The following is a 25,861-nucleotide window of genomic DNA, read 5'->3' as shown; positions in this document are numbered from 1 at the left end:
GGGATATGGATGGATTCAGTGAGGTGAAAATACAATTAGATAAAGAGAGATGGGGTGGATCTAGCAAGATGAAGATGTAATTACAGAGGTAGACGGTGAGATAGGGGCGGGGATGCAATGAGATGGAGTAAGATAGGGATGGATTGAGCGGGGTGGGAAAAGGGGGTCAGCGGGATGGAGACCGGGGGACAGAGGAATCGGGAGCGCGCCGCGTGCTGACGTCAGGCGGTGACTGCGGCCGGTGGCGGCGCTGACGACAGAAGCTGAAGTGGAGGCGGCCTGAGTGCGACTCGAGTGGCCGCCCCGCACTTCACATCGCGCCGAGCGACCGCGGGCTCCCCTCCCTCCCTCCCGGTGAGTGACCGACCAGGATGCCGGGCGCAGGGAGGGCCAAGCCCTGAGCGACGGGCCGGCCGAGGCTTGTGTGCGGGTGGCCGGAGTGCAGTGGCCAGGGCGGGGACGGGGGCGGGGGCGGTGATGGTAGAGGGGAAGCCGGTGACTTGCCGCTTCGGGCGTGCGGAACTGTCGGCGGGTAGTGCCCGTAAGATGGCGGAGCGGGGTCCTGGAAGGAGCGGGGCGCCCACTGTGTCCGCGGTCCCGCGGGAGTCAGGGATGCTGGCTCTCAGAACCCATCCCTTCCTCTGGCCGCCCACTGGGCTGCGAATGAGACGGGCGGGGCCAGCATCTGTAAGGTGGGTCTGGCCCGTGGGGGAATATAGGGTGGTCCCGCCGGGCCCCGTGTGTTGGGCCGCGACCTCCGCTCTGGCTACCGCGGGTTGAAGTTAGCAAGACAGAAATATAAACTTGTACTTTCCATCCGAAAGATGTCTGGACAGCTCCGGAACCATAGAATTTAAGCGAAAATCGACCATTGCTATTTGTGGTCTTTTTTTTACCCTCCTCGGTACTTTATGTATTCAGCAGTAATTTATATTCTTGCCAGTGACAGGCTTGATGTGAGTGAGGCAAGAACCCCGCCTCAGTATCCCCGGAGGCCGCTGTACAGTCAGGGCGGATGCTGTATTCGGATGCCTGCTTTATGCCGTCTAAAACCACCCATTAATCCAGAATCGATTTGAGCCGAAATAGGGTACCGATTCATTAGATTTCAGCACGTCTCCCTACTTTTACTTTTAGAACTGATTGCATTCATAATATGGCGAATGTGCCACAAGTTTGAATTTCAGTTGGGGAAGTACTTTACTGAAAATCGTATTGTTGTATGCTTTTTTTTGTGCGCAGTTTGCTTAATGTTGAAGGGTTGCCTGTTTAACATGATTTCTTGTACCTACTTGTGTTTTTATCTTGGAGAGACTGTCACTGAAATTTGTCAGATTCAGCATTGTGGATTGAAGCCTTGATTTTTATCCTATGGGGGAATGTGGGAACATAAGGGCGAATTCCTGTGCTTCATTAAGTCAAAATGACAGGAAGTGTTTTTTGGTAATCCTCTCGAGTTTTGGTTTAAATATCATATGGTATGTTTTCTTGTGTGAAAAATGTGAAAGCGAGAAGCTGTCTTTTAGATTTGTTAATGTAGATTAAACTTTTAAATTAGTATGGCAATATTAAAAATGAAACGTGTTGAGTAAAATGGAATGTTTTAGCAAGTTGTCCTAAAAAGCACCCTATGATAGAATGTACTGTAATTTGAAGAACTTGTTTTGTGTGTATATTTATTAATTGTTGCTTTGGTTGTGGTAGAAATTCTCCAGAATGCTCACTTCAGCCCAGAAGAAAAGAGCTAAATTTCAATGCTGCCATTAAGGTAACGTCTAACTTGGGCGTGATACCTGGGTGCCCCTCCCAAATAAAACTAAGTGGGAATCAAGAGAAGTATACTTCCCTGCTGCAGTTCTATTTTGTACAAAAACGGTTGTGATTTTGGAGGCTAATTTTCTTGCCCAGGCATATCACTCTGTACAATTTCTTCAGAATAATGTCTTAGCCTAACAATTGTTAATTGTTTTAATAGCCTTCACTGAGTGAGGTCAGAAATGAGGGTGTTTGCTGATTGGACAATATTCAGTTCATTTGCATTTCCATAGAAAATGAAGTCAGCATATCCAGGTCTTGCTGCATGCAGCATGCATGATGAATGGCAAATTCATGCTGTGTACTAGAAGCGATAATTACCATTATGAGATTAAAGCCATGCATCTCTGTTCAACCGCATTGCCATCACAGATATCCCTTCCTCGACACCAGAGAGAGATGGGAATTGGGGTTTAAACTCAAAAACAATAAACCCTGGTCATGCCACAGATCCTGTAACTTTGAGAGGAGGTCAGAGGCTGGGTATCCTGCTGTACGTGACTCACTTCCTGATTCTGCAAGGTCCCTTTCCATCATCTGCAAGTTGCAAATCGGAAGTGTGATGGAATAAACCTTCACTTGCCTGGATGAGTGCAGTTCCTATACTCAAAAGCCACACCATCCAGAAACAAAGTGGCATGCTTGATTGGCACCTCATTCTTCACCCTAAATTTTTTCATGTTCCCTAAATGGTTCCTAATGGTAATTTTTGTCCTAATTTTAGCTGATGGAAGGATATATTTGCATTAAGGTAGAATATTGACAGGCTCTGATTGACTAGTTTGAAGTCAATTTTGACTGGTCATATGGTAAAGACACCTGCCAGTAGTGTAAAATTGTATGCCTGAGCCACTACTCTCAACTAATCCCTGGTTTGCACTAAAATTAAGCAAACCTAGTCCATGATTTTAGATTAGGTTCTGTAAACTAGCTGAACAACTTGAAACAGTGCAGTTTGTCTTGGTTCAAACTTAAGTAGAAATCTAATTGGGTCAGTGGTGCAGCTTGTAGAGCTCCTGCTGTGCAACTCCACCAATTTAAATTCAATTCTAGTCTGAGCTATGTGTGTGGAGTTTGCATATTCTACATTCTCTCTGTGATTGCATGGGATTTCTCCAGGTTTTGCAGCTTTCTCCCCAAAAATTGGGCTGATGGCTAGGCTAATTGGTCACTGTAAATTTTTCTTAGTGTATAGTTGAGGGAAAAAATCTGGGGAGAGATTATTAGAATGGTATAAATTGGTGCTTGATTATGAACTGTTTCCGTATGAGATTCTGCAGTGAATCCTTAGAAACTTAATAGCTGATTCTTACTTAGTTTTGACAATATCTTCAACAATTAACTTCAATTTTCAGTCATAGTTTTAAATTGCATTGATTCAAGGTAATTGGAAATTGGTTTAATAGAAAGGTCATCTTTTTAAAAATATCAAAATATATTTAGATGGTGGGGTAGAAGCACTATTTTATCTCTAGGCATTTAGTTTTAATACATCTGACAGAAATCTTTGGATTAGGGGTCTAAATACACCAGTGTAGAACTGGGTGTTGTATTTCATAACCAATGGACCTCAGTTAGGATACAAAAACACTCCTCATCATTGTCAGCACAAGTGCCCCTCCCCCCTTCCCGGGCTGCTTGCTGAGCCCACAGCTGTACACTCTACTCATACATGACTGCATGGCCAAACACCTGACTCATCACATCATCAAGTTCGCTGATGACTAGACAGTGCTGGGACTCCTCACCAACAATGTTGATATGGCCTATTGAGAGGAGGTGAAAAAGCTTGAGGTGTGGTGCCAGGCGAATAACCTCTTCCTCAATGTCAGCAAGACAAAGGAAATGGTTGTCAATTTCAGGAGAACTCGCTCCACTCACATTCCATGAGACACAGGTACAGAATTAGGCCATTCAGCCCATTGAGTCTGCTCCACCATTCCATCACGGCTGATCCTGGGTCCCACTCAAACGCATACACCTGCCTTCTTGCCATATCTTTTGATGCCCTGACCGATTAGGAAACTTTCAACTTCTGCCTTGGCCTCCACTACTGTCTGTGGCAGAGCATTCCACAGATTTACTACTCTGGCTAAAAAAATTCCTCCTTACCTCTTTTAAAGGGTCACACCTGAATTTTGAGCTGTGCCCTCTGGTTCTGGATACCACCACCATAGGAGACATCCTCTCCACATCCACCCTAGTCCTTTTAACATTCAGTACATTTCAATCGGATCTTCCCCCCCCCCCCCCACATTCTTAAGTTCCAGTGAGCCCAGGCCCAAAGCTGAAACGCTCCTCATGTTAACCCCTTCATTCCCAGAATCATCCTCATGAACAACCTCTGGACTCTCTCTAATGACAACACATCCTTTCTGAGAATGGGGCCCAAAACTGTTGACAATTCTCCAAGTGCAGCCTGACTAGTGTCTTACAAAGGCTCAGCATTACCTCCTCGTTTTTATATTCTACTACCCTTGAAATAAATGCCAACATTGCATTTGCCTTCTTTACCACAGACTCAACCTGTAAACTAACCTCTGGGAACTTTACATGAGGACTCCCAACTGATGTTTAAACCACCTCCCCATTTATATAGTCTACACCATTGTTCCTTTTACCAAAATGCATTATTGTACATTTCTCAACACTGTATTCCATCTGCCATTTTTTTTGCACACGCTTCCAATTTGTCATAAGTCCTGCTGCAATTGCATTGCTTCCTCAGTACTACCTACCCCTCCACCTCTTTTTGTATCATCCACAAACTTTGCCACAAAGCCATCAATTCCATTATCTAAATCATTGACAAACAATGTGAAAAGTAACAGTCCCAATACTGACCCTTGTGGAACATCACTAGTCACTAGAAGCCAAACAGAAAGGCTTCCTTTTATTCCTACTCACTGCTTCCTGCCATTCTGCTGTCCATGCCAGTATCTTTCCTGTAACTGCATAGGATTTTATCTTGTTAAGCAGCCTTGTGTGGCACCTTATTAAACGCCTTCTGAAAATCCAAGTAAATGACATCCACTGCCTCTTCTTTGTCCACCCTGCTTGTTAGTTCCTCAAAGAACTCTAACAGACTTGTAAGGGAAGATTTCCCTTTACAGAAAGCAAGCTGATCTTGACTTATCACTAGTCTCCAAGTACCTCAAAACCTCATCCTTAACAATAGACTACAACACTTTCCCAACCACTGAGGTTAGGCTAATAGGCCTATAATTTCCTTTCTTTTGCTTTCCTTTCTTCTTAAAGAGTAGAGCGACATTTGCAATCTTCCAGTCTTCTGGAACTATGATGCCAGAATCCATGATTCTTGAAAGATCCATGACCATTGCATCTGTTACCTCTTCAGCAACCTCTCTGGGGTCTCTGGGATGTAGTCCATCTGATCCAGGTAACTTATCCACCTTAAGACCTTTGAGTTTGCCTCGCACTTTTTCCTTTGTAATAGCAATGGCACTCACTCCTGCTCCCTGACACTCTCAGACATCTGGTACACTGCTAGTGTCTTCCACAGTGAAGACAGACCAACTCTTTCCTCCTTTTTACTCTTTATATAGCTGAAAAAAAACTTCAGTTTCCTGCTTTATATTATTGGTTAGTCTGCCCTCATTAAATCTGTTCCCTTTTAGCTTTTTTAGTTAGCTTTTGCTGTATTTTAAAAGCTTCCCAATCATTCAACTTCCCACTCACTTTTGCTACCTTGTATGCCCTTGCCTTGGCTTTTATGTAGTCTGTAACTTCCTTTGTTAGCCTTGGTTGCCTGCCCCTGCCATTTGAGAACTACTTCCTCTAAGGGACAAATCTATCCTGCCTCTTGTGAACTATTCCCAGAAACTAAAACCATCTCTGCTCAGCCAGTATCCTCCTTCAATCTACCTAGGTAAGCTCCTCTCTTATGCCTTTATTCCATTGCGATACTGATGCAGGTGACTTGTGCTTCTCCGTCTTGTCATTGGTGGCACACAGTTCAAACTCCTGCACGCAGACATTTTGCACAACCTCTGATTGTCCCAGAACACATCCTACACAACCAGGAAAGTTCACCAATACCTGTGCTTTCTGATGAATGAAAGTTGGAGTATGCACGTTTATATTCTCATCATTCTACAGATGCACAGTAGAGAGCATTAACAAGCTGCATCACTGTGTGGTATGGAAACCTCAAAGTGATGGCAGGAAAGCTCTACGAGTAGTTAAAACTACCCGATACTTCACCAGCACCAGCCCATCAAGGACATATATATAGCAACAAGCTGGAGGAACTCAGCAGGTCAGGCAGCATCCGTGGAAACGAGCAGTCAATTTTTCTGATGTTGACTGCTCGTTTCCACCGATGCTGCCTGACCTGCTGAGTTCCTCCAGCTTGTTGTACATATTGCTTTGACCCCAGCATCTGTAGTGTTCTTTATATACTGCAAATTGCCAGAAAAGGGTGAGTAACAGAAGGATTGCAGTCACCCTGCTCATGAGTTGTTCCTCCCACTCGCATAGGGAGGAAACTACATAGAATCCACACCAGGACCACCAGACTCAAAAATAGTTGTTTTCCCTAAGCAGTCAAGGCTGATCAACATCTCCACCCACTAACCCACCCCTCGACACCCCAATCACCACTACTTTATCATTTCCTGTCAGTCACCTTAAGTGCAGGCACTTCTGTGGCTATTATCTCTTTATGGACATACAATCAATTCATGTATATAAGCTATCTTATGTATTGTTTTTAAATTATTATTGTGGTCTTTATTTTTTTGCTGTGCCAGATCTTACTTACTGGAAATGACATTAAACAATTTTGAATCTTGAATCTATCTTAAACTTGTATTTCAGTTCATTGCCTAAAAGATATAATCTAACTCATAACTCCCTCCATAGTAGGTATTAAATATTCTTCAGAGAAACATCATAACAGTTGAAATAGAAAATGTGACTTTCATGTGCAGAGGTTTTTATAGTTACAATCAAATTTTTTTATTTGGCATGTTATTGAAATTTGAAATTCCTTCGGCTCCAATGATGCTATGATAACACAACATATGGTATTCAATTTTATTTATATAGCATGAATGACATTGTTTTCAGCTGAGTCAATGTGGTTTTGAGAACTTTACATAATATATATATACACGCACACACGCGCACACACACACACACACGCACACACACACACACACACACACACACACTGGAAAGGTTTGGTTTGTGAATCATTACACAATGTGCTGGAATTCTTTGAATCCAGACACTAGAACATGAGAATGCTTTGATTAGTGTAGATTATGTGCATTAAGGCACTGTTAATGTTTACCCCAAAACAGACATTCATTGCTACTTCCATTGAAGTGAACATTGCAGCTGCTCATTGAAGAAATCGGAAAATGCACAGTGACATCAATCACAAAAGTTGGTTGCTGTTCACTAGTAGCAGCAGCAATAATCTCACACCAGTTTTATTTTGCTTTAACTACTATGGCTAGAAACATTAAACAAAATAAATTATGATATTATGTACTGTGATGTGATGGAATTTTTGTAGCCCATCATTTTAGTTTGTTCCTATTATCTTTAGATTAGGTTTAACAAGGAATTATTTTTGCAATTTTCCAATTACTGTTAATTATGTATTAATGAGTGCAAATCAAAACTAATGTATGCTCAAGTATAGTACACAAAACTGGTCAAAATCAATTCAAAGTAACTAATGGAATGCAACTGTCAAAATGCATTTTACCATGAGAATTTAGAGAAAGTTTCTGTATTGTCATTGAGTGTGAACACAAAATCTTCCAAGGTTAAACAGTGTAATGGATCCAAACTGTTTTGTGACTGGAACAGATCATTCTCAGTGTAACAGTGGAGTTGACAGAATCAGTTGAATAATGGTGTTATCTTCCAGCTTGTTACAATTGACTACTTTGATCTGTCCATGGCCCAAATGACCTATGACCAATAACCAACTGAAATTGTACATAGAAAAGTAAAGCACATAAACAGGCTGTTTGGCTCATCTAGTCCATGCTGAAAGCACTTAAGCTGCCTACTCCCATCGACATGTACCAGAAACGTAGCCCTCTATGCCTATTATCCATGTACCTATCCAAACTTTTCAATGTTGAAATCAAGCTTGTATGCACCACTTGTTCTGGCAGCTTGTTCCACACGCTCATGACCCTCTGAGTGAAGAACTTGCCCCTAGTGCTTCCCTTAAACATTTCACCTTTCACCTTTAACCCATGACCTCTGGTTGTTGTCCCAGTGGGAAAAGCCTGCTTGCATTTACTCTATCTATACCCCTCATAATTTTGTATACTTCTATCAAATCTCCTCTCAGTCTTCTATATTCTAAGGAATAAAGTCCTAACCTATTCAATCTTTCCTTATAACTCAGGTCCTCCAGACTCACAGCATCCTTGTAAATTTTCTCTATACTCTTTCAACTTTATTTACATCTTTTCTGGTTATCCACCAGATACCAAAGCTGCACACAATACTCTAAATTAAGCCTCACCAAAATCTTATACAACTTAAACTTAACATCCCATTTCCTTTGCTTAATACTTTGATTAATGAAGGCCAATGTGCCATAAGCTCTCTTTATGACCCCATCTACCTGGCACGCCACTTTCAATGAAGTATGGACCTGTATTCCCAGAGCCCATTGTTCTACCACATACATTCCTCTGTGCCTCAATAATTCCTACTATGCTGTTATTAAAAAGCTCTCAGACCAGTTTCTAATTGCAGTGGTTTTAATGACATAGCCAATTGAGACCAGTATATGAGTGCCAAAGCTGAAGCATTTCCAATCATATTCAGCCTGAAGAATTGAGTGGATGATACATTTCTGCACATTCGTGAAGATCCCTACCATCACAGAAGACAAACTTTTTATTTGTATGATACCAAAAAATTATTGATTGCACTTGAGGCTAATAGACCAGTCTATCCCAGCTGTGGTACTGAATCCCTGTAGTCAAGCTTTTCTAATACAATTGGAGAAATTCACAGGCTGGATTCTTGAGAGAAGCAACTGAACAACATACTCCAACTCAAAGATTAGTATGTGGAGTGGTACCACCATTGAAAATACGTTTTTTCATATTTATAGAAATATTTAACTGCAATTTTTCTTCCATTTAAGATCACAGCAGTTTGTCCTGATTTATTAGGATAATAAGCCTTCACTGAATTCATTACTGTCATACTCACATAATGATTTAATGCTCTAAAGGTGTGCCATCTGAAGATTTTGACAGAAGTAGTCTTGGAAGTTGAGACTTATTCAAAGGGTATTGCTACAATGTGTCATGTTACTGTTGAAGAACTGAAAAAATATTCTTGTATACTGTGAGTTAACAGCTTAAGGGTTTGTGATCTAGTATAAGTGGGCAGCAAGCATCCAGTAGTCAGAATCGAAATCAGTATCATTGGTTTATTATCACTAACATAAGTAATGAAATTTGTTGTTTTGTTGCAGCAGCACAGTGCAAGACATTTAAAAAACTATTATAAGTTAAAACAGGAAATAAAATAATGCAAAAGAAGAATAGTGTGGAAGTGTTCATGGGTTAATGGACCATTCAGAAATTTGTTGACAGAAGAAAGAAACTATTTTGAAAACATTGAGTATGTAACATCAGGCTCCTGTACCACCTCCCTGATGGCAATAATGAGAAGGCATGTCCCACCATATGCTGCCTACATTTGGCCCATCTCATTCTATACCTGTCCTATTCATGTAATGTCCAAGCATCAAAAATTTAAGTACGATTAATGTTAGTCTATTAAGGGATGAGGTTTTGGCTTACATGGTAACTTGCTCCAGTTGAGGATCACAAACCTTAGTAACTTTCCAGCAGAAATCTATCTGATGAACCTGTTACAGGATAGGCCTGTCACAGGTTCAGTGACTCTATCCATTAACATGGAGAGGGATCTGTGCGGCATGTCGGTTTGGTAAGTTTGTGGTATGCTCATACTTTGTGTAGTGAAGAGTATATTGACTGGCTGCATCATGGCTAGGTATTGAATGGAAAATCCTACAGAAGGTAGTGGATTCAGCCCAGTACATCATGGGTAAAGCCCTCCATTCAACACATTCACATGAAAGGCTGTTGTATGAAAACAGCATTGATCATTAGAGATCTTTACCACCCAGGCCATGCTCTCTTTTCACTGCTGTCAAGAGCCTCAGGACTCGTACCAGCAGGTTCCAGAGCAGTTACTACCCATCTCAATCATCAGGCTCTTAAACAAAAGGTTAACTAGACTCTCTTGCCCCTTACATTAACATGTTCCTACAACCAATTAACTCACTTTAAGGATGCTTTATCTTGTTATCTCATGTTCTCGTTGTTTATTGCTATTTATTGATATTTGCATTTTCACAGTTTATTGTCTTCTGCACTTTAGTTGATCTTTCATTAATCGTGTTATAGTTACTATTCTGTAGATATGTTGAGTATGCCTTGCAGAAAACGAATCTCAGGAATGTATATGGTGGCATATATGAACATGGATTAGAACGTACTTTGAACTTGCTTTTTTTTGATTTGAGAAACTTTAAACCGATTTTAAATGTTTTCCTGTGACTTTTTGTGCTAATTTGTTTTTTTAAAGATTTTTAAAAGATAGTTTAATCTCTTAAGAGCTGTGGGTTAAAGCCAACAGCTTTGGCTGGTACAGCATAGGGTTGTGGCTTCAGTGGCTGAGAAAACAATCTGCTGGTTTGGTTGGAAGAGTTGGCTGCTATGACTCTAAAACATGGAGCAAGCATGCGCACTAAGTCAGTCTGTATGTGCTGTTTGTGTTTCCCACACTGATTTCAACCTATTTGCAAAAAGTTTTCTTTATTCAAAGTCTTTTCCTAAAAGCATATTTGAGTAGCAAATCAAAAATAAATGAACATGGTAGATAAGTGCATTAAAATAGTACCTACATTTTAAAAGAACCTTGTCTGTATAGTCTTTGAGGCACAAGGTCTTATAGGCACTTCATAGACAGATCTCAATTTGAGTAGTAAAAACAATACAGTATTATATAGTATGTTTAGTCAAATTGGACCCCGTGGTTTACTCACATTGAGCAAATGCAGGATCATTGGGTTGTAAAGAAAGTGCTTTTCTTTGGCAGCTTATGAAGAGTTGTAGAATGGGATAATTTGAAAACATAATATATAAAGCACATTATCAGCTTTGATAGGAGAAGAATGTAATCCCACTCAAACTCTAATCCTGCAGATTGTGCCTTTTCAAGTAGACATCCAAGTATCTTTTAAATGTGATAATGGTTTCTGCCTCTGCTACCCTGTCAGCCTTGAGTTCCAGAAACATACTACCCTCTGAGTGGAAGAATGCTTTTTTAAATAATCTTCCATCTATGTTCCCTAATTTTTGAGAGAAATAGAACCCTATCTCTTCAATAACTTTACATGGTTTTGATTTAATTTACTCTTTTCTAATGGACAGAGACATACATTGTTTAGTCTTGTCAAAATATTGAATTTCTGGAAGCTTTCACATAAATCCATTATGTAGTCTCTCAGAGCAGTCACATTTTTCAAATAATCTCACTGGAGCTGTACTTAATACTTGACCTGTGTAGCATAGTATACATTAATAGCATAACATCCCTCCTCCTACTCTCTTAGCTGAAGCATAGAGTAAAGAATCTCATGCATCTTTTTAACCACTTTATTGACCTATTCTGCTTTTCGGGATATGATGTACACACCAAGGTCTCAGTATCCCTGAAGGTCACTGGAGTTTATGGAATGAATGCAAAGGTAATTTAGTATCTTTTGTCTGACTAGGAAAGGAATGTCACTGTATGTCACAAAGAGTTTAATAGATGGACTAAGTTGTTACAAGGCAGGCAGGATGAAGTATTGTCATGAGTGATGTCAAGGGAAAATAGTCTGTTGTGCAAATTTAGAGCATTGCAGCTATAAGGGTGTGTCCTAGATACTGTCACCGGCATATCACACCCAGCAATACATACACTGCATAACATAATGTTAAAAGCGACTGTAGCATTTTTGTATTTTGGGCATCTAGAATCTGGTTTATTTCAGCTTTAGTAAGATGGTTGGTTGGGCTGTGAACTCGTGGAAGGAAGAAGTGATCAGGCCAAAAGCAAAAATTGAAATTCTATAATCCTCATGTGATATATGACTGCTTTGATAACTTTTTTCTTTCAGTGAGAAGGAGCAGGATAAGTTTATGAGAGATAAAATATGCATGTAGTTCAAATGCTAATCAAACAATTGGGTGAATTCTTTGTTGAGAACCAGAACTTTTCAAAACGCATGAAATAGTTTCTCAATGCAAACTCACCGCCACTACCAATAGGATCTTTCAGCAAGTTGCCAATCTTGATCCTCGCAGGAAGTCCAATATAAATACATCTTGTACTCAATTGAACTGAAATTTATTTGCCTCAGCAGAAAATATTCCCCTTTTTTTTATATATAAAGCTATGCACAGTTCTTGTATTATATTAACCTTTAGGACTAAAGAAGTCACTTTTGTGAATGTGGTCATATTGCCATATAGCACCTAGATATTCCTAAATTGTTATTTTGTCAAATATTTTTATACATGTAGTGAAATAGTCCACAGAAGTTAATTTTACTGAGACTATCAAACATGTTGCACAAATAGGTTATTAGGTTCTGCAAGTGGTAGTTGCGGAAATGTGTATCAAAACACAGTATTCTGACCTTGTAAGCCTTTATGACAGTCCAGCTAATTTAGGCTTGATCTATCTTTACAATTGACAAAGGGCATATTTGAAGAAAATCTCATGTCTAATATTTGAGGTTAGGGTCCAAAGGTGACTTGATATGAATATTTTAAAGGGAAGAATAAAGTTAAAGGGTGAAAGGTGACATATTTAAGGGGAACATGAGTGGGAACTCTTTCACTCAAGAGTGTGGTGAGACTGGAACGAGCTACCAGTGCAAATGGTGTATTTTGAAATTTTAAGAGAAATTTGGATAAGTACACAACTGAGAGGGGTATGGAGAGCTATATTCCATGTGTGGGTTAATGGGGCTAGGCAGAATGGCCTGTTTCTGTGCTGTGGTGCTCCACAACTTTTAAATTGCTGTCCTCTTTCTCAGTTATGATTTACTTAGTCAAATTGTTTGAAGTGTCTTTTTTTAAACATCTATATCATTGTTTCAATGGTCAAAGTAAATTTATTGTCAGAAGTACATGAGTCACCACGTACAACCTGAGATTCATTTTCTCGTGGGCATTCACAGTAAATGCAAGAAACACAATAGTCAATGAAAGGCAGCACCCAATAGGATGTACAATTAATGTGCAAAAGACAACAAACTGCAAATACAAAATGAAAAAAACATAATAATAAGCAATAAATATCAAAAGCATGAGATGGGGTGGGGGAGCAGTTGCTTCAAAAGCCTAATGGCCTGAACTGCCCTGAACCTGGTTCCCAGTAACTGAAATTTCAAATGTATAAATAGTTGTAAGTAAATCTATATTTTAAAAATACATTTTACAAAATTTATCAAGTTGGTGTTGTGTCTTAAAATGTCATTCACTTTTTGTTTGCTTCCAATCCTTTTACCTGAATAAATGTAACATCCTGTAGTATGAGAGTTTACAGCTGCAAGAGCATTGAAGTTGAGAATAGGATCATGCAACTTTTCATGCTAATTTGAGATTATTTACTCTAAAAAGACTGAAAGAACAAGGAGAAAAAAACACCAGTGTTTGCAGAGATGTTATTCAGTCACCATGTGATATGCCATTCCACATTTTAGATATGGGCTGTTACTGAGAATTTGCATTATCTCAATTGCTACTCAATTGACCTTGCTCAGTGTAAGGTATTTCATTCATACTCAACACTCTTGGAGAGTTCAGTCAAAATTAGTTTTGAGGTAGGGCTTTAGAGTAGATTGGCAGGAGAAATAGAGTTGATGAGCAGGACCATGAGTGTGGACAGATGAAGTGATGACCAGGATAGAGTTAGCAGATTGATAAATTGGTGATGTGTGGGTTTGATTTGTTGGGGCAGGTTGAAGTGGCTATTATTCCAAGGAAACTTGTAAATAAACAACTTAAAAGATCTGCCCAAGTTGCGTCCCATCCCAAGGGAGGCTTCCTTTCATATTGCACATCTGCATTACATAAACCAGGTTGTTTTGTGAATAACTAAAAGCACAGGCATTTTGGAGCTATTGAATGTAAGTTCACTAGATTTTGTTGCAAACAAGGATTAAAGTTGTAATGATGAAGACATGAGGCTGCAGATGCTGGAATCTGGATCAACAAACAAGAAGCTGGAGGAGCTCAGTGAGTCAGGTAGCATTGTAAAGGGAAGTGGGAAGCCAATATTTTGTGATGCAAGTTTCCTTTCCAATTGAAGAGCTTTTATGCAGAGTATTGACTGTAGAAGGACCACTGTTGGATGTGTTGGTTGTTGCTGCAAATAACACTTCATTGTTTTGATGTATGTGTGATAAATGTGAATCTGGAATGAACATGTACTAATTTGATGCTGTTCTAAGACTCAATCTGAGAGTTGTTAATGGCATGTTGCATCAAAATTTTGTGAAATATTATCTTTGTTTCTGAAATAATGCAGCGTATGTTGGAAAAATATACCAAATGTGCAGTTTATTGCACAAGTGTCAAGTTCTAATCAACGTCCTTCATATTGGTACTTAATGAAGCTTGTGAGACTGAAGAATTTGGTTTAATTTTTTGCTTTTTGTTCAAACGTGCATTGTATTTATTTGTATTAGTACATATTGGAAAAGATTACTTTTTTATTTTGCCTGCCTTATGGAAAAGTGTGTATATTGGCAGGTGTGGAAAATAATGACCTTAATTTAGCACTGATTTAGATTTATAACTAAACTTGAAGGTTCATTTATTCTACAATTTTGCTAATTTTTTTCTTTTGTAGGTGGAAGCTATTGAAAGCATAATTCTATTACATAAAGGAGCAGTGTACTGAAAAATTGTAAGTAATCAAGATTTGTGATAAATACTGTAACTTTTTATATTCAAACTTTTGATATTTTCAAAATTTTAATTACGCTATGTTTTAGAATTTGTTGGCACAATTTGTATTTGGAAATGTGCAGCAGTTTGAGCCTTGTAGTTAAAATGTCACTGTTCAAGATGTCTTTATAACGTTATCGTATATTCTGGATCACCACCTAGAACCAAACCCTTTAATTGCTCTGTTCTGTGTCTGGGGTGAGACAGATTTACGTCTGAGTTCGTCTAAGTGTCGAATATTATCATTTGCCTCTCTCCTGGCTAGACATTTAATCCTTCTTAGATGGAGAGATGTTGCCCCGCCCATGCATGCTCAATGGCTTAATGATATTATGGCCTGCTTGGACCTTGAAAAAATTCATTATTCAATTCTTAATTCGGACAAAGTTCCATAAGGTCTGGGGACCTTCTATTGAGTACTTTCATAACCTTCCTCCTAACTAAGGTTTTTTTTTCGGTCCCTTGCTTTCAGCTCCTTTTTCTTTTGGTAGTAGGCATTGATATCGTCTGTTGCTAAGTGTATTCACAGTTTGGGGGTTTGATTGTCCTGATTTATATTCTCTATATTGTGTTGTGGGTGGTCTGAAGTTTCCTTTTTTTTGTGTTGTGGGGCTTGGGGAGGACACTAATTTTGTCTTCAATTTGGTTGTTTTTTTCAATTATCTTTCTCTGTATCAGATTGTTATTGTATGCTTATTTTTGCACTGTATCAATGTTCTTCATTTTGATCTGGGTTTTTTTTTAATCTGTAGCTATGTAGAAAATGTATAAAAAAAACTAATAAAAAATGTCACTGTTGTTGGAGAATGAGAATTTGGGGATTTGAATAATTCTATCGCGTAGTTTTGAGCAATGAGCCAAATGGAACAATTTCTGGTCCTTCAGGAACTGCTAGAGGGAGCAATTGATGGCTCCAGTGTTGGTAAGATTGAGGGGGAGGGGAGTTGGAGTGGGAGTAGAAGCAGAAAGTTTGCTGCGGGTTCATGTTTTCTCAATTTAATGAACGCTGTTGAAAGTGTATTTGAAAGTAGTTACATCACCCTGAGGAATCTACAAGTCTGTACCAAAGTAACAGCCTGGTACTTTGACACTATTTGACTAATCCATGCAAAAGATTCTTTAGGCAGTCTGCACATGTTATGATACTCAAATGTTGCCAACGTGGATTGCTATTAGATTATTAAAGAAAATTGTGAAGCACAATTAACCTATGGGTGCAGTTATCTTTGTGTTTGGTAGTGCTGTATATAAAATAAATGATCTAAAATATAAAATTACCAGGTTTATGGTTCAACTTGTTTGTTGTTCCCATCCTTGTCAATTTCATCTTGCAGCAGAAAACCTGATTTTTGTACTTGGTTTTTTATTATGATAAAATAACATACCGTTCACTTCCTCTTTCACCTCCATTCAGGGCCTCAAACAGTCCTAGGTGAGGCAATGCATCACCTGCAAATCTGCTGGGGTTGTTTATTGTGTCTGGTGCTCTTGAAGGGGCCTCCTCTACATAGGTGAGAACTGTCATAAATTGGGGGACCTCTTTGTTGAGCACCTCCTGTCCACCTGTCAAAAGTGGAACTTTCTGGTGGCCGAGCATTTTAATTCCAATTCCAATTCCCATTCCCATTCTGACACATCAGCCATGGCCTTCTCTGTGTCATGATAAGGCCACTGTTGGTGGAGGAGCAGCTCCTTTTTCCATTTAGGTAACTTCCATGCTGTTGGCATGAATATTGATTTCTCCTTCCAGTTTAAAAAAAGTCCATCACCCTTCCCTCTTCCATTCTCCACATTCCCCGCTCTGTCCTCTTCTCACCAGCATTTCACCTCCTGCTGGCTCCCTTCCTCCTTCTCTCTCTCCTCTCAGATTCCTTCTTCTCCAGCCCTTGACTGTTCTGACCCATCTGTCTTCACCTATCACCTTCTGTCCTCCTCCCAATCCCTCCACATTTTTATTCTGGCATCTTTTCCCCTTCCTTTCCAATTCTGAAGAAAGGTCTCAGCTCAAAACTTTGTTTATTCATTTCCATAGATGCTTCTTGACCCGCTGAGTTCCTCTAGCATTTTGTGTATGTACATGTGTGTGCTGCTTTGGATTTCCAGCATTGCAGAATTTTTGGTGTTTATAACATGCATGTATATTTATACTGCTGTGGTGAGCTGGCCTTGCACTAGATGAGTTCTCAGAAAATTCACAAGCTTTTTCCAATCCACTTAAACTGGTTTAAAAGAAAATAGCTTTGTCGTGTGTACATCGAAAGATACAGTGAAGTGTGCATCAACGACCATCACAGTCTGAGGATTTTATTAGGGGCAACCTGCAAGAGTTGCCATGCTTCGAACACCAACTTGGCAAGCCCACAATTCACTAATCTTAACCCAAGTCTTAAAATGTGGAGGACCCAGAGGAACCCTATGCTCTCATGGGAGGAACGTGCAAACTCATAACATACAGCAGCGGAAGCCAAGCCCCAGTCAGTGATGCTGTGCTGTAAAGCAACTATGCTAACTGCTGAGCTACTGTGTCACCTAGGTTCTAGGTATCTATGGCTGACCACTAGAAGCAGTGTGAGATTCTTATACTGTCAGTTTATCTCCTCTTCAGTTTATTTCCCATTTGCGGTACAATGAGTGTTGTGGGATTGATATTGGAGTAGGTTAGCACACATTGTGGGATGAGGGGCCTGTATTGTGGTGTACTATTCTATGTGCTATGCTGGAAATCTAAAGTAAAAACTGAAAATGTTGCAGACATTCAACTGATCAGTGCAGCATTTGTAGAAATTGAACCAAAGTTAACATTTCAGGTCAGGCGACAACACTGGCCTCGCCCTCCCTGCAACTTAGTTAATTTTAGCATCCTTGACCTGAAACAGGAAGTTTATCTAATCTGAGTTTTAACAGCATTTTGCTTACATTTGGGGTTAAAGACACAACCATTGTGTTAAACATTTCAATTCCAATCCCCATACTGGCTTGTTGGTTCACGGCCGCCTCTTCTGTCAAGATGAGGTCACTGTCAGGTTGGAGGAGCAGCACCTCATATTCTGTCTGGGTATCATCCAACCAGATTTCTCCAACTTCTGGTAATTTTCCCCATTTATCTCCCTTCAATTCCCCATTCTGGCTCCCTTCTTGCCCCTTTTCCTCATTTGTCTGTCAACTCCTTCCCTGTTTCTAATGGTCCACCCTCCTCTCCTTTACCATTTCCACCTGTTCCTTCCTCCTCTCCCAGGTTCCTACTGCATCCCTCTACTCCTAGCCACTTGTCACCATCTATCTTTGTACTCATTTCCCTCCCACCCCCACTTTATTCTGGCATCACCCCCCCCCTTCCTTGCAGTGCTGATGAAGGGTGTCAGGCCAAAACCTCAGTGTTTATTCATTTCCATAGATGCCTAACCTGCTGAGTTCCTCCAACATTGTGTGTGTTGATTAGTGCAATTCTAATTTATTTATTAGTGATCAAGTTTCTCATTACTGGTGAAATCATTCCAGACCAACACTAGATTGATCTAGCATTTTGACATGGCCCATGGATTAGCTTCCCTCGTTGAACTGATCACATTCATCTAAGCATGAGAATTAGTCATCATAAATGTTACTAACATAGTATTTAACTGTTAAATTGTAACAGTAAATTGTTAAAAATATCTGGTGTTAATGGAAAGAGCATTATATAAAGTTAAGTCTTTTGACCACTAAAATCAAAGTTTAATAAGTTTAATATTTAGTCATCCAGAATGTCTGTCAAAACAGGAAAGCACTGTCCTGCAGAGCAACCAATACTGGGGCACTGAAAATAATCATATTGACAAATTACTCTACCAAAATAAAGTTTACAAAAATGTATACAAACTTGTATAATCAAAAAACAAAAACTGCAATACTAGAGGCCTGAAACAAAAAAAATGCTGATAATACTGGGAAGATCAGGCAACGTGTGGAGAGGGAAACCGCTGACATCACAGTGGCATTTTTCTGCCTCTGAATTCCATTTATAGCATTACTATAATTGTGAAGCATTTCAATGTCCCCACATTAAACAATTTTGGTTATGAAACTAGAGTTCAACTTAACAGAGCTTTAACAACAATGAGGTTTACGAAGTGGATAATTTGCAGTGCACATACGTTAACTTAATTGATGTGGTTTATTCAACATATTTCACTATTCCAATAATTTGTATTGTGTTCCACACATAGCATGCATATCAAGATATCTTATTGTAATTATATAAGGCTACATTTGAACTATTTTGAATAAGTCTTGTCATCCTCTAAGGAATGATGTCCTTATGATGAAGGGAATGTCTTGAGAAAAGTTCACCAGATTGATTCCTGTTTTTGGGGATGATTGTCCTAAGATGAGAAGTAGATTAGGTCTAGTCTCAAAGAATAGAAGGTCAGCTCAATGGAACATACACAATTTTTATGGAGTTGATGGTGTAAACGTAAAGCTGATGTTCCCCTTAGCTGTGGTGCCTAGGACCTAGGCTCAAAGATTCGAGGGATTGGCTGTTCGGAACAGAACTGGAAGAAATCGCTTCATCCAAAAAGTAGCAGGAATTTGGAATTCTCAGTCCAAGTAGCTGTGGAAGCCCATCACTGATGCATTCAAGACAGATGAGTAGATTTTTGTAAAAGGAATCAAGGGATGTGCAGTTAGTGTCGAAAAATCATTACAAACAATAAAAGCAAGCAACAGCATTCAGAGTGAAAGTGAGTCTATAGACACAAAGCCCAGAGCAGGCTCACTGCCTCAGCCTGAGTTCATCACACACTGGAGCACAACGTCATGAAGCTCGCAGACACGAAGCTTACAGCAGCTGGAGTACGCCCTCAGCCTCAGTGCAGTGGAGAGCAGAGCAAATGTCGCAAAGCAGTGAGCAGAACCAACTCGACCCTTGCCTCCAGACCTAAAACCTGACCTGACGTTTAGATTGTCCAAACATCAGGTTGTTCTTTGCTATATTCTGTACAACTAGAGTCTTGCAGCTTCTGTACTACACAATGATGCAACCAGACAGGACACACTCGATGATACTCCCGTTGAATGTTGTTAGAATGGGTTTAGGGAGCCTTGTGTGTCTAAATCTTCTCAAAGTGTAGATCATGCTGTGACTAGTGAGGAGGTGTTGTGGATCCAGGTTAGATCATCCATTATGTGCACATCAAGAAATTCCATTGCAGAGCCAGTGATGTGCAATGGATAGTGGTCGATCTGTGCCTTCCTGAAGCCCACAATCATTTCTTTGGACTCAGGTTGTTGTTCTTGCACTTTTTGTCAAGCCTCTGTGCCACTTGGTATGCCAACTAATCATTGTAGCTGATGAGCCTAACCACGGTAGTATCATCAGCAAACCTGGTGTCATTTAAGCTGAATTTGGCAGTGCAGTCATGAGTCAGCAGCAGACTGCGCTCAAAACCCTGGGGGGGGTGGGGGGGGGGGCTGGGGGGAGTTTTTACCAGTGCGCAACACAATGGAGCTTGAAATGCTGCCGCAAACTCGTAGAAAGCATTCAGCCCATCAGGAAGGGAAGCATTGCTGTCATTGACGCACAGGGTGGACGTAATCATCTATGGTGTATACGTCTTGCTGAATGTCCCTGCTGTCACAAAGGTGTCTGTGGATTTTCTGTACATACTTAGGCTTTGCTACCTTAATGACATGGGAGAGCTTGGCTCTTGCAGTCCTTTGAGTTGTCCTGTCCCCCGATCTAAAGGCAGCGTCCTGATCCCTAAACATTGCACAAGCTTCTGCAGTCAGCCATTGTTCTGGTTTGCCCTGGCAGTGTAATGTTTAATTATCTTAATGTCCTCAACGCACTTTCCTATGTAGCCAGTCTCTGATCTCACATAGTCATCAATATTGATGTGATGATTGCAGCTTGCCGCCATGAAGCAGTTCTGCAGAACTGAGGTGACACCTCCTGGCTAGGTCCTGTGAACTGGTTTGACTTGTTTAACCAGGGGTTATGCAGGGGTTAGCAAAATGGATCTGTGGTCTGAGTATCCAAGATGAGGACAGTGTTGTAGGTTCCATGAATGTTGATATAAACCAGGTCCAATATATTCTCTCCTCTGGTTGTGAAGTTAATGTGCTGATAGAACTTTGGCAGGACTGTTGTTAAATTGGCATGATTGAAGTCACCAGCAACAATGAAATCATCAGGGTGAGTGGCTTCGAGGCTGCAGATTGCACCGTAGAGCTCCTGTAGCGATCCCCAAAACAAGCTCAAGGAGATGTAAACAGCAATAATTACAATGGCAGTGAACCATTGGTACAGGCCAAATGGCTGCCATCTGCTTTTGCTTCTCCTATTCATATAATAGCAAATAACTTGAGTACAGCTGTTTGATAATACTGAATAAATGTTCTTTTTATGTCATTTAGTGATTAAAACTTGTTACAAAAAATGTTCTTCCACATTATGGAACTGAAAAACCTAAATGGCAGACTGTTGTGGATACATGTTTTGAGGAAAGAGATTAGGAAGAGTCATAAAAAAGCAATGAAGGCTTGAAAGTGAAAAGTAGAATCAAGATGAAAAAGATAAAGAAATGAAACTGTGATGCTGGAGAGTAGTAATGGGGGACAAAGAAGTGGTGGATGAACTGTATAAGTACTTTATGTCAGTCTTCACTATGGAAGACCCCAGTGAATGCCAGAAATGTGAGGGCATCAGGAGGCAGAAGTGAGTGTCATTGGTATTATAGAGAGACAGACGTACTTTATTGATCCCGAGGGAAATTGGGTTTCGTTACAGCCGCACCAACCAAGAATAGTGTAGAAATATAGCATTATAAAACCATAAATAATAAGTTAATCATGCCAAGTGGAAATAAGTCCAGGACCAGCCTATTGGCTCAGGGTGTCTGACACTCCGAGGGAGAAGTTGTAAAGCTTGATGGCCACAGGCAGGAATGACTTCCTTTGACACTGTGTTACATCTTGGTGGAAGCGAAAGGTGCTTGACAAGCTAAGAAGTCTGAAGGTAATGTCACGAATCCCGTGACAAGTTGTAAAGGACCAGCAGAAATGGAACACACCTGGAGTCTGGTTTACTATTAATTAAGACTATATTTATTACTACTATGAATTAATATCATTAAAACCGGATAATACGATACAGGTTATAAACTATTTTTTTATATATATCTCTGTGTGTGTGTGTGTATATATATATACACGTACAAAGATAATAGTCCTGGAGGTAGATATCAGTCTCATGGTATTATGAACGTTTAAGCAGTTCAGTTCACTTTCTGTTGCATCGAGTTGAATTGATGGGGGGAGAGAGAGAGTTAATTGAGTTGATGTTTAAGTTGACAGCTTTTGTTGTTCTTGCTTCCAAAGTCTTTAGAGTCACTTTGTGTGAACGCCACACAGACACAGATGGACAGAGCCCCTTCTAGGGAATGGTCTACTAACCCACGGCACGGGTTCACCACCAGCAGACCCCCACAGGCAAGCTCTTACCCACACTGGTAATTACAGGTCGAAATTAATCGGTCCGTGGCCTCCACCCTCATAGTGGTCTTAAACTCCACCAGTGGTTTCTTGGTTAGCTTCCGCAATTCTCCTTTGTCGTGTCTCCTCTGCCGTAATCAGACCAACAGCCTCAACTTTTTATAATCCATTCTAAATTCCAGCCATCCGTTAATTCAACCGCTCTGAGCTGTTACCATGGTGACTTCCCAGCTCGTGTCTCAGCTGGCGCTGTACTCTCTCTCTCAAGGTCACAATCAAAAGTGTTATCAAAACCAAGTCAGTCATCTGTCTCTTTTAATTACTTCCTTGTTCATTAGACTGCTGAATTTTCTAGCAGCTTCTCACCTGTGTGACAGTAAGTATAGACCAGGTGGACTACACCCAAGGGTTTTGCAAGAGGTAGGAAAGAGATTGTGGAGGCATTCATAATGATCTTTCAAGACTCACTGGATTCTGGAGTGCTTCCAGAGGACTGGAAAACTGCAGATGTCCACTATTAAAGGAGGGAGACAGAAGAAAGGAAGTTATGGGTCAGTTAGCCTGAATTCAGTGGTTGGAAAGATGTTGGAGTCTATTATTAAGGATGAGGTTTAGGGGTACTGTACTTGGAGGTACATGACAAAATAGGCCAAAGTCAGGATGATTTTCTAAAGGGATACTCTTGCCTGGCAAATATGTTGGAATTTGTTGAGGAAATAACAGGCAGGATAGACAAAGGAGAGTCAGTGGGTGTTGTATACATGCATTTTCAGAAGGCTTTTACAAGGTGCCTCACAGGCTACTTAATGAGCCCATAGTATTACAGGAAAGATACTAGCATGGCCAGAAGATTGGCTGTCTGACAGGCGAAGAGTGGGATAAAACTGGCTTTTTCTGGTTGGCTACTGGTGAATTGTGGTGTGCCACAGGTGTCGGTGATAGGATCACTTCTTTTCATGTTATATGTCAGTGATTTGAATGATGGAATTTATAGCTTTGTAGCCAAGTTTAACAATGAAAGGAAAATAGGTGGAGTGGCATGTAGTGTTGAGGAAGCAGGGTGTCTGCAGAAGGACTGAGACAGATTAGAGAATGTGCAAAGAAGTGGCAGGTAGAATGTAGTGTAGGAAAATACATGATTATACACTTTGGTAGAAGGAATAACCGTATGGACTATTTTCTAAATGGAGAGAAAATTCAGAATTCTGAGGTGCAAAGGGATTTGGGTGTCTTCATGCAGGATTCCCCAAAGGTTAACTTGCATGTTGAGTCAGTGGTGAGGAAGGTAAATGTAATGTTAGCATTCATTTTGAGAGGACTAGAATACAAAAGTAAGGATGCAATACTGAGACTTTATAAGGCATCAGTCAGAGCGCAGTTAAGTTGCAGCTATATAGGACACTGGTCAGACTCCACTTGGAGTACTGTGCTCAGTTCTGGTCGCTTCACTACAGGAAGGATGTGGAAGCCATAGAAAGGGTGCAGAGGAGATTTACAAGGATGTTGCCCGGATTGGGGAACATGCCTTATGAGAATAGGTTGAGTGAACTCGGCCTTTTTTCCTTGGAGCAACAGAGGATGAGAGGTGACCTGATAGAGGTGTATAAGATGATGAGAGGCATTGATCGTGTGGATAATCAGAGGCTTTTTCCCAGGGCTGAAATGGCTGCCACAAGAGGGCACAGGTTTAAGGTGCTGGGGAGTAGGTACAGAGGAGACGTCAGGGGTAAGTTCTTTACTCAGAGAGTGGTGAGTGCGTGGAATGGGCTGCCAGCAACAGCAGTGGAGGTGAATACAATAGGGTCTTTTAAGAGCCTTTTGGATAGGTACATAGAGCTTAGAAAAATAGAGGTCCTGTAATTTCTAAGGTAGGGACGTGTTCGGCACAACTTTAAGGGCTGAAGGGCCTGTATTGTGGTGTAGGTTTTTTTATGTTTCTGTTGTCAGTGGTTTTATGCTCCTTATCTAAGAAAAGATGTCCTGGCATTGGAGAGAGTCCAGAGAAAGTTCATGAGAATGATTCTGGGAATGAAAGGGTTAACATGTGAGGCGTGTTTGAGTCTGGATCTGTACTCACTTGAGTTTAGAAGGGGGAAATCTGATTGAAACCTATTGAATATTGAAAGGCGTAGAAGATGGGATATGGAAAGGATGTTTCTTAAAGTGGGGGAAGTCCTGGACCGGAGGACACAGGTTCAGAATTGAAGGCAGTCCATTTAGTACAAAGATTAAGAAGAATTTCTTTAGCTAGAACCTGTGGAATTCATTGCCACAGATGGCTTTATAGGCCAAGTCATTGGGTATATTCAAGATGGAGGTTGATAGATTTTGAATAATCAGGGTGTCAAAGGTTACAGGAAGAAGGCAGGAGAATAGGGTTGAGAAGGACAATAGATAAGCCAATTTGAAATTGCAGAGCAGTCTCTGCGCCAAATGGATTAATTCTACTCATACGTCTTGTGGTCCTGTATGCCTGTTTATCCAAATATACCCTGGCTTGGGAATTTACCAAGATTATGCCAAGATATGGTCTAAAAGGCCGAGATGGCCTGTTTCCGTGCTGTAATTGTTATATGCCCTCTTGCTTGGTTAGCTGTTTTAATTAAGACTTCCACTTCCACATTAATGATTCGAAACATCTACAATTCACTGCTAAGTTGACAGATTTTCCTTGGTATTTCTGATTTCGTCTGTATTTGTGTCTCCGTAGATGGTGCCTGAGTTCCAAAGAATTTCTAGGATTTTCAGTTCATCTGTAATCAGGGCATTTCTCATGGTTTTTTTTTAATGTCCCATGCTTAATTCTGAAATCCCACAAAATTCTGTCCTTGGCACCGTGCATAATACACCATTGCAAAACTACTTGTAGACTTTGGAGACTAGTGTCAGCCACTTCTAACTTCTCATTATTTTGCTTGACCCCTCTATTGCCTTGTTCTGCAAGGTTACCTAGTAATGGAAAAATCTACAGTTAATTATTATGAAAACTGAAACCACCATCTGTACTCCTATCAGGAATGGTCTGACTGCTCGTGATTCTGTCTCCTTAATGTCATTGTCTTAAACTAAACCAGAATTTTCATAGCTCTGTGCTCTGTTGCTCCTGATTTGAACCATAGTCACAAAAGTCATCTATGTTCTTTAACATTATCTGCTCCTGTCTTTGCTTTAGCATATTTGAGAACAATCGAAGTTGTTGATCAACACAGTGTATACCTGCATTTGGTCTATTAGTCCAATTCTAGGTGCTGTACTTCAGGAAAAATGCAGAAGCTGTAGAGAGAATGCAGAAGGTGCTTACCAAAATGGCTCCAGTGAAAAGTGACTTGTAATATATGGAAAAACTTAAGAAGCTGAAGAAACATAGAAATGTAGGCTTATCATGTCTGTGTTGTTGCAGTCCCATCTGCCTGCAAGTGATCCACATCCCTCTTTTTAATGCCTGTTAATGTGAGTCTAGATGCCATTTAAACAAAACTTTCAAATCTCCTTTAAACTTGCCCTCTGTCATCTTAAACCTATGC

The 25,861-nt window shown here is 40.3% G+C and overlaps 1 protein-coding gene across 3 annotated transcripts in view; it reads left to right on the top strand.

Moving 5' to 3' along the window:
- Positions 1-217: 217 nt before the first annotated feature.
- The window catches only part of LOC132398637 (ras-related protein Rap-1b), a 66,763-nt gene continuing 41,119 nt past the window's right edge, over positions 218-25,861 (top strand). The window contains exons 1-2 of one of the 3 annotated variants that reach the window (XM_059978341.1): positions 218-354; positions 14,767-14,823. The gene's annotated coding sequence lies outside the window, so the exon portion shown is untranslated. The remainder of the gene's footprint in view (positions 355-14,766; positions 14,824-25,861) is intronic. The other 2 variants (XM_059978340.1, XM_059978339.1) reach the window with 2 other exon arrangements.

Source organism: Hypanus sabinus, chromosome 8 (genome assembly GCF_030144855.1).
Source record: "Hypanus sabinus isolate sHypSab1 chromosome 8, sHypSab1.hap1, whole genome shotgun sequence".
Classification (NCBI taxonomy): Eukaryota; Metazoa; Chordata; class Chondrichthyes; order Myliobatiformes; family Dasyatidae; genus Hypanus; species Hypanus sabinus.
Note: the sequence above shows the minus strand (reverse complement) of the source record. Positions and strands in the feature narration are given on the sequence as shown.